The sequence below is a fragment of the Microtus ochrogaster genome, chromosome 1 (assembly GCF_000317375.1).
Source record: "Microtus ochrogaster isolate Prairie Vole_2 chromosome 1, MicOch1.0, whole genome shotgun sequence".
Classification (NCBI taxonomy): Eukaryota; Metazoa; Chordata; class Mammalia; order Rodentia; family Cricetidae; genus Microtus; species Microtus ochrogaster.
The window spans coordinates 11,146,286-11,154,244 of record NC_022009.1 but is presented as its reverse complement, the minus strand read 5'-3'; the positions used below and the strand labels follow the sequence as shown (position 1 = coordinate 11,154,244).

Sequence of the window (7,959 nt, the reverse complement as noted above, 5' to 3'; positions counted from 1 at the left end):
CCGGCGACAGCGCCCCTCCCGGACCACCACCGCGTGCTAGATCCCGGGGTCTGCGGGTCAGCGCGGCGCGGGACGCTCGGGGTCCCCAGCAGACGGCACACGGGCTGCCAAGGCCTCGCGATCTCCCAGGTCACTAGACTCCCGGGGGTCCCCAGCTTGTCGCTCACCGCGTCCCGGGGCTTAGGCACCCCGCGTCACAGCACAGACCATGACCTCCGGGCTCTTGAGCTCCGCCGGGCGGCACGGGTCGGCCGCGCCCAGCGCGCTCGCTCCCGGCTCAGCTGCCGCCACCGGGAGATCGGGCCGCGGGGGAGGAAGAGCCGGGCCGCGCAGGGAGGAGTCAAGGGGACGCCGGCCAGGGCGCGGCTCCTCCTCCTGCCCCGGCCGAGGGAGGAGCGGGTGGCAGTTGTGAGCCGGCGGGAGCGAGCCCCCGCCTAGGAGATTTGAACTTGGGAACGCCCTGGCTCTGCGTGTGGGTTCTGCTTCCCGAGGTCACCTCGGTGCACCAGTTGGGACTGCCACCACGCTGTCCCTTGCCCGTCGCCTCATTTTCCTCTCAAAGGCATCCGCTATACCTGGTGGCTTGGCGCAGGGCCCACAATGTCTCTGGAGAGTGAAGAGCCCAGCCTGACCTAAAGTGGAAGTTCGGGTGCCTCTGTAACCTACAGGCGACCCTGGAATTCCCAGCCCTGGAGAGTCTTTTGAAGGTCACGGGAAAGGGTCCCAAAGAGCAAAGAACCCTGTAGAGCGCTGAGCCCTCTGGACCTCTTACCACTTCTAGATACATCAGTAGCTGCCCACCTCATCCTCATAGGTGCCCTGTCCCTTGTCTAACCTCTGATGGTGCAGTCAATCCTTTGTCACAGGGTCGCAAATCCAGGCTAGAGGTGGAGGGAGCTATAGGCCGGAGGCAATACCTTTCCCGGGATCCAAGAGTGGCCCTTGTGGAAGAAAGGATCTGCCCAAATTATTACACTCTCAAGTTATTTCCACAAGAACGTCGGACAAATTCTAGGGGACAGAAAGGAAACTGGCAAGTTCAGGCTTCTGGAAACAGATGTGACCTGTTCCTCATGACAAGCACCCTGAGGAGACAGACACACAGCATTTTAAAAGCCAGGAGGTTGGAAGCCCCAAGGAGGCAGACAGATGCCTTAGCGTTTTTTTTCAAAGCAGGAAGCTGGAAGTGCCGGAAACCAGAGCTTCATACAGAAAGTCCTTCACAGACCTAGGATTCAGAACAGCTCATCTGCCGCAGAACTGCCTAGAACTTAAAAGCTCACAACCCAGAACCCAGGAAACCGGTGAGATTTTAGTGGAGCCCCCGGCCGAGCATGGCCTAGTTCCTTATTTTCTACTTATATTGTGCTACAGTTCTGCAGAGTTAAGAAAATTGAATGAAGCGTTTAGATTCTTACATGAATCCACAGTTGTCTCAAAACTTAGGAGACACATATAACAAAGCCAGTTATCTGAAAAATCCAAATCTCTGCTACAGTGCATCTGGGGAATAGGAAAGGGCAGCTCTTCCTCGTACCCATCCCTTTTAGCATACAGAAACTTACAAACACAGCTACAACACAACTCATCAACCTACTACCCAGATACTTACAGAGACGTCATGAACAAGAGAATGAATCAGCTCACTGAACACTCAAACAACCAGCAGCCTCAGCAGGGAAGGATGAAGAGGCAGCTTCCTTGTTTCGACCAGCCTCTGCCAGGGCAGATCCATCGTGCTGGTTATCTCTCCTTATTTCACCACCAAGAATCCTTGAGAAGGAGATAGTGCCTTAGATCAAAGCAGGGATCCTTGGGGCAGGCGCTCTCAGAGGCGGTGTTCACTCCTTGCGGAGGAAACACAGATTGCTAGGAATGGTATAACCAGAAAAACAGAAGATTGCTTTTTTTGAAAGGATGTGCTAGGGTGGAGTCAATGCTGGGATTGCCTCCAGCCTTGCCACAGAGGAGGGTACAGCATGGAGCCAGGCAGTTGCTACTGGGTGGTACAGGGTTCTTGAGAGCACGTGTGAGGCAGATTCTTTAAGATCCTGTGCCTGGAGGTTAGGTTGCCCAGGGTGGGTGATTAGTCTTAGAAAAAACCAAAAGCTTCTCTTAGAACCAGCCTATCGCTTGGCCTTAAATAGTTTTCATTCTACTTATAAGAGAAAAATGTAAAGTGATGTGAACGTTTGCCTGGAGGTAATGGCCACTGTTAGTATTCAGGCGCTGTACTGGCCTGACCCTGGGGTCCTGACAGGATATGTCCTCAGCTGCATCCCCTAGAGCACCACCTGTGCACATTAGCTACATTTCCCTTTTAAAAGGGCCCTGCCCACCTCCTGTTCTCTCTCTCTCTCTTCCTCTGCCTCTCCTTCCTCTCCCTCTCCCTCTCCCTCCCTCTTTCTTTTCTACCCCTCTTGTCCCCAGGGACTGGTCTCTGCCCTCTTCTCTGCCCCTTCTCTCTCCCCTTCCAATAAACCTCCCCTGTGAGCCTGTGAGCACTTTTATTTGTCGTAGTTCATCTGCTTTTGATTTTGATCTTCATTTTGCAGAACCTTGTTAATGAAGCCTAGCACCTTGAAGTATTTGCCCCTCTTGTTTGGGGTTTGTTTTCTGCTCGCTACATTTATGCATTTGTTTGTTGCATACTGCAGTATTGGGCTGGAGTTGTCAGGTGTTTCAAACTTGCAAAAAGTTGGTTGTAGCACACGCCCTGGAAGAGGATGTCACTCTGTTTCTTCCCGAAGAAACTTTAGTCTTAGGTTTTGTTTTGAGACAGGGTTTCTCCCCTGGCTGTCCTGGACCTCACTAGGCTAGCCTTGAACTCACAAGAGATCTGCCTGCTTCTGCTGCAATTAAAGTGCTGGGATTAAAGGTGTGCCCCACCACACCCAGGCTTAATGTGTCGCCCCGGCTAGTTTGAGAGCCTGGCCCTCCTGCTTCCACAACCAGCAGGAAATTGTATAAATGATCAGAATCAGACAATGAAGATAAATTAGAGAAAGAGAAGAGTGAAGTAGAGAGGGGAGATGGGCATGGGGTGAAAAAATAAAATGGGGAAGAAGGGAGAAGAGGGTTTCGGAAGGTAGCCTTCCAAACTTCCTGCTACCTAAAGAATGATGCCCTGCCCCAAGTAAGGGCAAGGTTGCAGTTCTGACTCAACTCAACCTACCCATCCCCATGTTGCCGTGCTTTTCTTTCTTTCCTTTCCTTTTCTTTCTCTCTTTCTTTCTTTCTTTCTTTCTTTCTTTCTTTCTTTCTTTCTTTCTGAGTCAAGGTTTCTCTGTGTAATCTGGCCCTGTTGTCCTGAAACTCGCTCTTTTAACCAGGGTGGCCTTGAATTTACAGAGACCACCTACCTACCTCTGATCCTGAGTGCTGGAACTAAAGGCGTGTGCCACCACGCCAGGCTCCGTGTGTTCTTTCCTATTCACAGAATAGTTCCCAAACCCTTCTGGCTAGCCCAGGAACTCAGTAAAAGAGAGATGCCATGCTTTCTCTCGGAGGAGATTAGATGGTGAAAAGAGGAGAGAGAGAAAGAGAAAGAGAGAGAGAGAGAGAGAGAGAGAGAGAGAGAGAAATCTGTATTCCAGAGATGCAGCAAGAGTCCACCAGGAAGAAAGAACACAAACAGAGAGAAGGGAGTGGTTGGAAGATTGGCCTTGGCCTTGACCCCTGGCCACTCTCTTTAGGACTCTCCGCCCTCCTCTGTGAAGTATATAAAAGAAGAAGAGATAGATTCGGCTCAAATTTTAAAGTTAGCCAGGACTGCCTTAGTGTTCTGAGGAGGCATTCTCAGTCCCTGCCCTTAGAGAAGAAAAAATACCCGTGTGTGATAGAGTAAGGGATTCCTTAAAGGCGGCACTGGACTTTGTTGGGCACAGCAGAGCAGAGGGCAAGGATGTCGCTAAAATATGGCTGCCATTCTCATTGAGACTACTGCCTGTCACTTGCTGTCCTGGTGCCTTTCTAGGCATCTAAGACCCACCCCAGTAGAGAAAAAGCCAATCATCTTGGAAGCCGACCTCCAGGAGCTCAGCTCCACGCATGCGCCTTTGAATCTTTCCACAGCTTTTCTTTCTAACCAGACTACCAGTCCTTTGACGTAGTTAGTGCCTTTGTCTCTGTCCCAAGTTCTGTCTTTGGTGCAGAAGTTAAAAGCACAGCAGGAATCTGTTCTTGAACTTGCAGATCTTTAGAGCTGAACATTTAGGTGTATTCCAGCTACGGGGCACACAGCGCAGAGAGGACGGTGCATGCCTTTGGCGGCATTAGGCTGCTTATCATTCTGGGAGCCATTCTGTTCTGTGAATCTGGAATCTGGAAATGGTCTACTGTCCCAAAGTGCTAAAGATGGTCACTGCAGCTTCATTCAAAGAAGGAAATGGAAAATTAGGTTTTTTTAAATTTGTTTATGGTTTATTTAACTTTATTTTATGTGCATTGGTGTGAAGGTGTCAGATCCCCTGGAACAGGATCTTCAGACAGTTGTGAGCTGCCATGTGGGTGCTGGGAATTGAACCCGGGTCTTCGGGAAGAACAGTCATTTCTCTTAACCGCTGAGCCACCTCCCCAGCCCTAGAAAATTAGTTTTAAAAGCCCTAAGCACTTGACCAATGCGACATGAAAGCTTCACTTAAAAGATCTTTGAGTAGAATATAATGTTTTTTCCAAATGGGACTACCTTTGAGCTTTTGTACAAAAATTGGGGGGCCTCGGCAGCAGAAGCAAGATGGCGAAAGGAACGTCATCCCTCGGAAAGCATCGCAACAAGACGCACACGTTGTGCTGCCGCTGTGGCTCTAAGGCCTACCACCTTCAGAAGTCTACCTGTGGCAAATGCGGCTACCCTGCCAAGCGCAAGAGAAAGTATAACTGGAGTGCCAAGGCTAAGAGACGAAACACTACCGGGACTGGGCGGATGAGGCACCTAAAAATTGTCTACTGAAGATTCAGGCATGGATTCCGTGAAGGGACAACCCCTAAACCCAAGAGCGCAGCTGTTGCAGCATCCAGTTCATCTTGAGGATTTCAATCTGTCATAAAATAAATGTTCTGGTTTCCAAAATTAAAAAAAAAAAAATTGGGGACCCACTTAAAGCAGTTCTGGCCAATAGAAATAAATGTAAGTTACGTATGTAGCTCAAGCTTTTAACGGTGGCGGCATTTTAGCAGTATTTTAAAAGGTAAACACATAAAATTATTGTTTAAAATGTTTAATCCAGGGGGCTGGAGAGATGGCTCAGAGGTTAAGAACACTGGCTGTTGTTCCAAAGGTCTTGAGTTCAATTCTCAGCAACCACATGATGGCTCATAACCATCTGTAATGAGGTTCTGGTGCCCTCTTCTGGCATAAAGGAGTACATGCAGGAGGAATATTGTATATACAATAAATAAATCTTAAAAAAAAAGATAAAAAATGTTTAACCCAATATGTCCCCAAATATCTTTTCAACATGTAATCACTATTAAAACCAATGAAATATTTTTCCACTTGTGTTTGTGTAATTTTTGGCTTCTGCTGTATATTTTTGCTTGTAGCCCATCTCTCTTCATGCTGGTAGTATAGACCGATGGAGACTGCTATGCTTAAGATGGATGACACAGTAAGCCCGGTGGTGGTGGCGCACGCCTTTAATCCCAGCACTTGGGAGGCAGAGGCAGGTGGATCTCTGTGAGTTTGAGGCCAGCCTGGTCTACAAGAGCAAGTTCCAGGACAGGCTCCAAAGCTACAGAGAAACCCTGTCTTGGAAAACAAAACAAACAAACAACCAAACAAAAGATGACAAAGTAGATGTATCTGACCCCAAGCCTGGTCCCACAGCATCTGCTTCCTGGGACTGTTTATGGATGACCCAATTAGCTACCGTAAAAGGATGTAAGTTGTCAAAGGAATGATATTACTATTTAAGACTTGCCACCTTCTAGCCGGGCGGTGGTGGTGCACGCCTTTAATCCCAGCACTCGGGACGCAGAGGCAGGCGGATCTCTGTGAGTTCAAGGCCAGCCTGGTCTACAAGAGCTAGTTCCAGGACAGGAACCAAAAGCTACTGTCTCGAAAATAAAAAAATAAAAAAAAAACCCAAAAAACCAAAAAACAAGACTTGCCACCTTCTAAACTCCTCAGATCTCCATTAAATTAATTTTTTTTTTTTGGTTTTTCGAGACAGGGTTTCTCTGTGGCTTTGGAGCCTGTCCTGGAACTAGCTCTGTAGACCAGGCTGGTCTCGAACTCACAGAGATCCGCCTGCCTCTGCCTCCCGAGTGCTGGGATTAAAGGCGTGCGCCACCACCGCCCGGCTAAATTAAACTTATTTAATTTTATTTTCTGTGCATTGGTATAAGGGTGTCAGATCCCCTGGAACTGGCTTTATAGACAGTTGTGAACTACTATGTGGGTACTGAGATTTGAACCCAGGTCCTTTGGAAGAGCAGCCAGTGCCCTTAACCACTGAACCAATGAATCTCTCCAGTTCCCTCCAAAAGTATTTCTTAAACTAAAATTTTAGAAGGAAGGCACCCACTGTACAAAGCGACAAACTAGAAAACTGCTGAAGTTTGCCTCACCTCTTCTTCCAATCTGCAGGGAGCCTGACAGAGAAGACCAGAGACCAAGAAGGCAGTGACATCTGTGAGATGCTGGTCCTCCAAGGAAACATGGGAGGATGCGTGGGCCCCATCCACCTCCACCCCACTCACATCAGCCCCTGCCAGCATCCTGGAGACCCATGTTGCTTTCCATGATTAATCTCGAAGGCCTTGATGATAACTAGGTGATCTGTCCAAATCCGAAACCCAGGGGGAAATGACCTTATGAAAAGAGAGAAACAAGACCAATGAGAGGAGTTCATTGCTCCCAGTAATATGGGCAATGGGAAGTAATCGAAATAACGAAGGCTTCTTTGAATGGATTGATGAGGGTACAATGAGCTGTGGCATTACGGAAAGCAACATGGAAACCTTTGATTTACATTTCGTTTTCTACTGGGACAGAGATGGCATGACTTTCTAAGGTTATGCTGAGACCTCTGCACACCCAAGTTCCAAGGTTAAAGGGGTGTTCGTCTTTATGGCAGTGAGCTCTGTGAGTCACGTTCAATTTACAAGTTCTGTCTCTGAGGTTGCTGTATTCGAGCCAGAGCCGAGGAACCCAGAAGCCATACCCAGACTGTGAAGGAAATGCACTTTGTCTGGTTCTTGGCTGTTAAGGTCCTTTCTCCCACAATAGGTAGCCTATCTCTGGGTCTCCCAAAGGGCAAGTGAATAAGGCAGAAGGACAAAAGACCAACAGAGAGAAAAAGGGTGGGGTCTGTTTGTGTGCATCTGGTAAAAGGCCCAAATATCAAGAACAGATGTGTGTGTGTGTGTGTGTGTGTGTGTGTGTTGTTCCTCACCTTCCACATGACCTGAGGCAGATATGTCTGTCTGTCTGTCTGTCTGCCTGCCTGTGATATGTAGGTATGCTGGGTCACTCCCATTATCCCTCTACATCCTCTCTCTGCCCTACTCCACCTGTTCTGTTCCCCAGGATATCTCTGATGAACAGGTTCCCCAAAAACAAACCTGGATTCCTATTAGCTTCAGCTGATGGGGTCCCAGCTCCCTCCCTGTAGGGTCTGTCACACAGCTCTGTCACCAGCTCTCAAAGCCAGGCTCTCTTCTTGCCCTGATGCCCAGGGTCAATAATGGCCGTTAATGGCCGCTATGACCAGCTTCTAGGATTGCACTTGCCTTGCTTGTCTGCCTCTACAAATGCTGTTGCAAATAGACCTCCTATTATTAACTAGCCTGTGAATGCCCAGTTAGAGTTTGTCTTTGTAGATGTGTATGTATGTGTTCATGTGTGTGCTGTGTGTGTGCGTGCATGTGTGTGCATGTACATGTTCACACATACGTGAATGTAAAGGTCAGAAATCAATGTCAAGCAGCTTCCTCAGCTGCTCTCCAACTTTTATT

General features: G+C 48.5%; 1 protein-coding gene and 1 pseudogene across 2 annotated transcripts in view; one reads left to right on the top strand and one right to left on the bottom strand.

The window, feature by feature from the left end:
* The window catches only part of LOC113456058 (ninein-like), a 42,024-nt gene extending 40,383 nt beyond the window's left edge, over positions 1 to 1,641 (bottom strand). Inside the window, exon 1 of one of the 2 annotated variants that reach the window (XM_026778983.1) lies at positions 1,613 to 1,641. The gene's annotated coding sequence lies outside the window, so the exon portion shown is untranslated. Of the gene's footprint in view, positions 1 to 167; positions 277 to 1,612 lie in introns of those variants that run through there. The other variant, XM_026778981.1, reaches the window with a different exon arrangement.
* A 3,075-nt stretch (positions 1,642 to 4,716) lies between these two features.
* Positions 4,717 to 5,072, top strand: LOC101982237 (annotated as a pseudogene).
* The last annotated feature ends 2,887 nt before the right edge of the window (positions 5,073 to 7,959 follow it).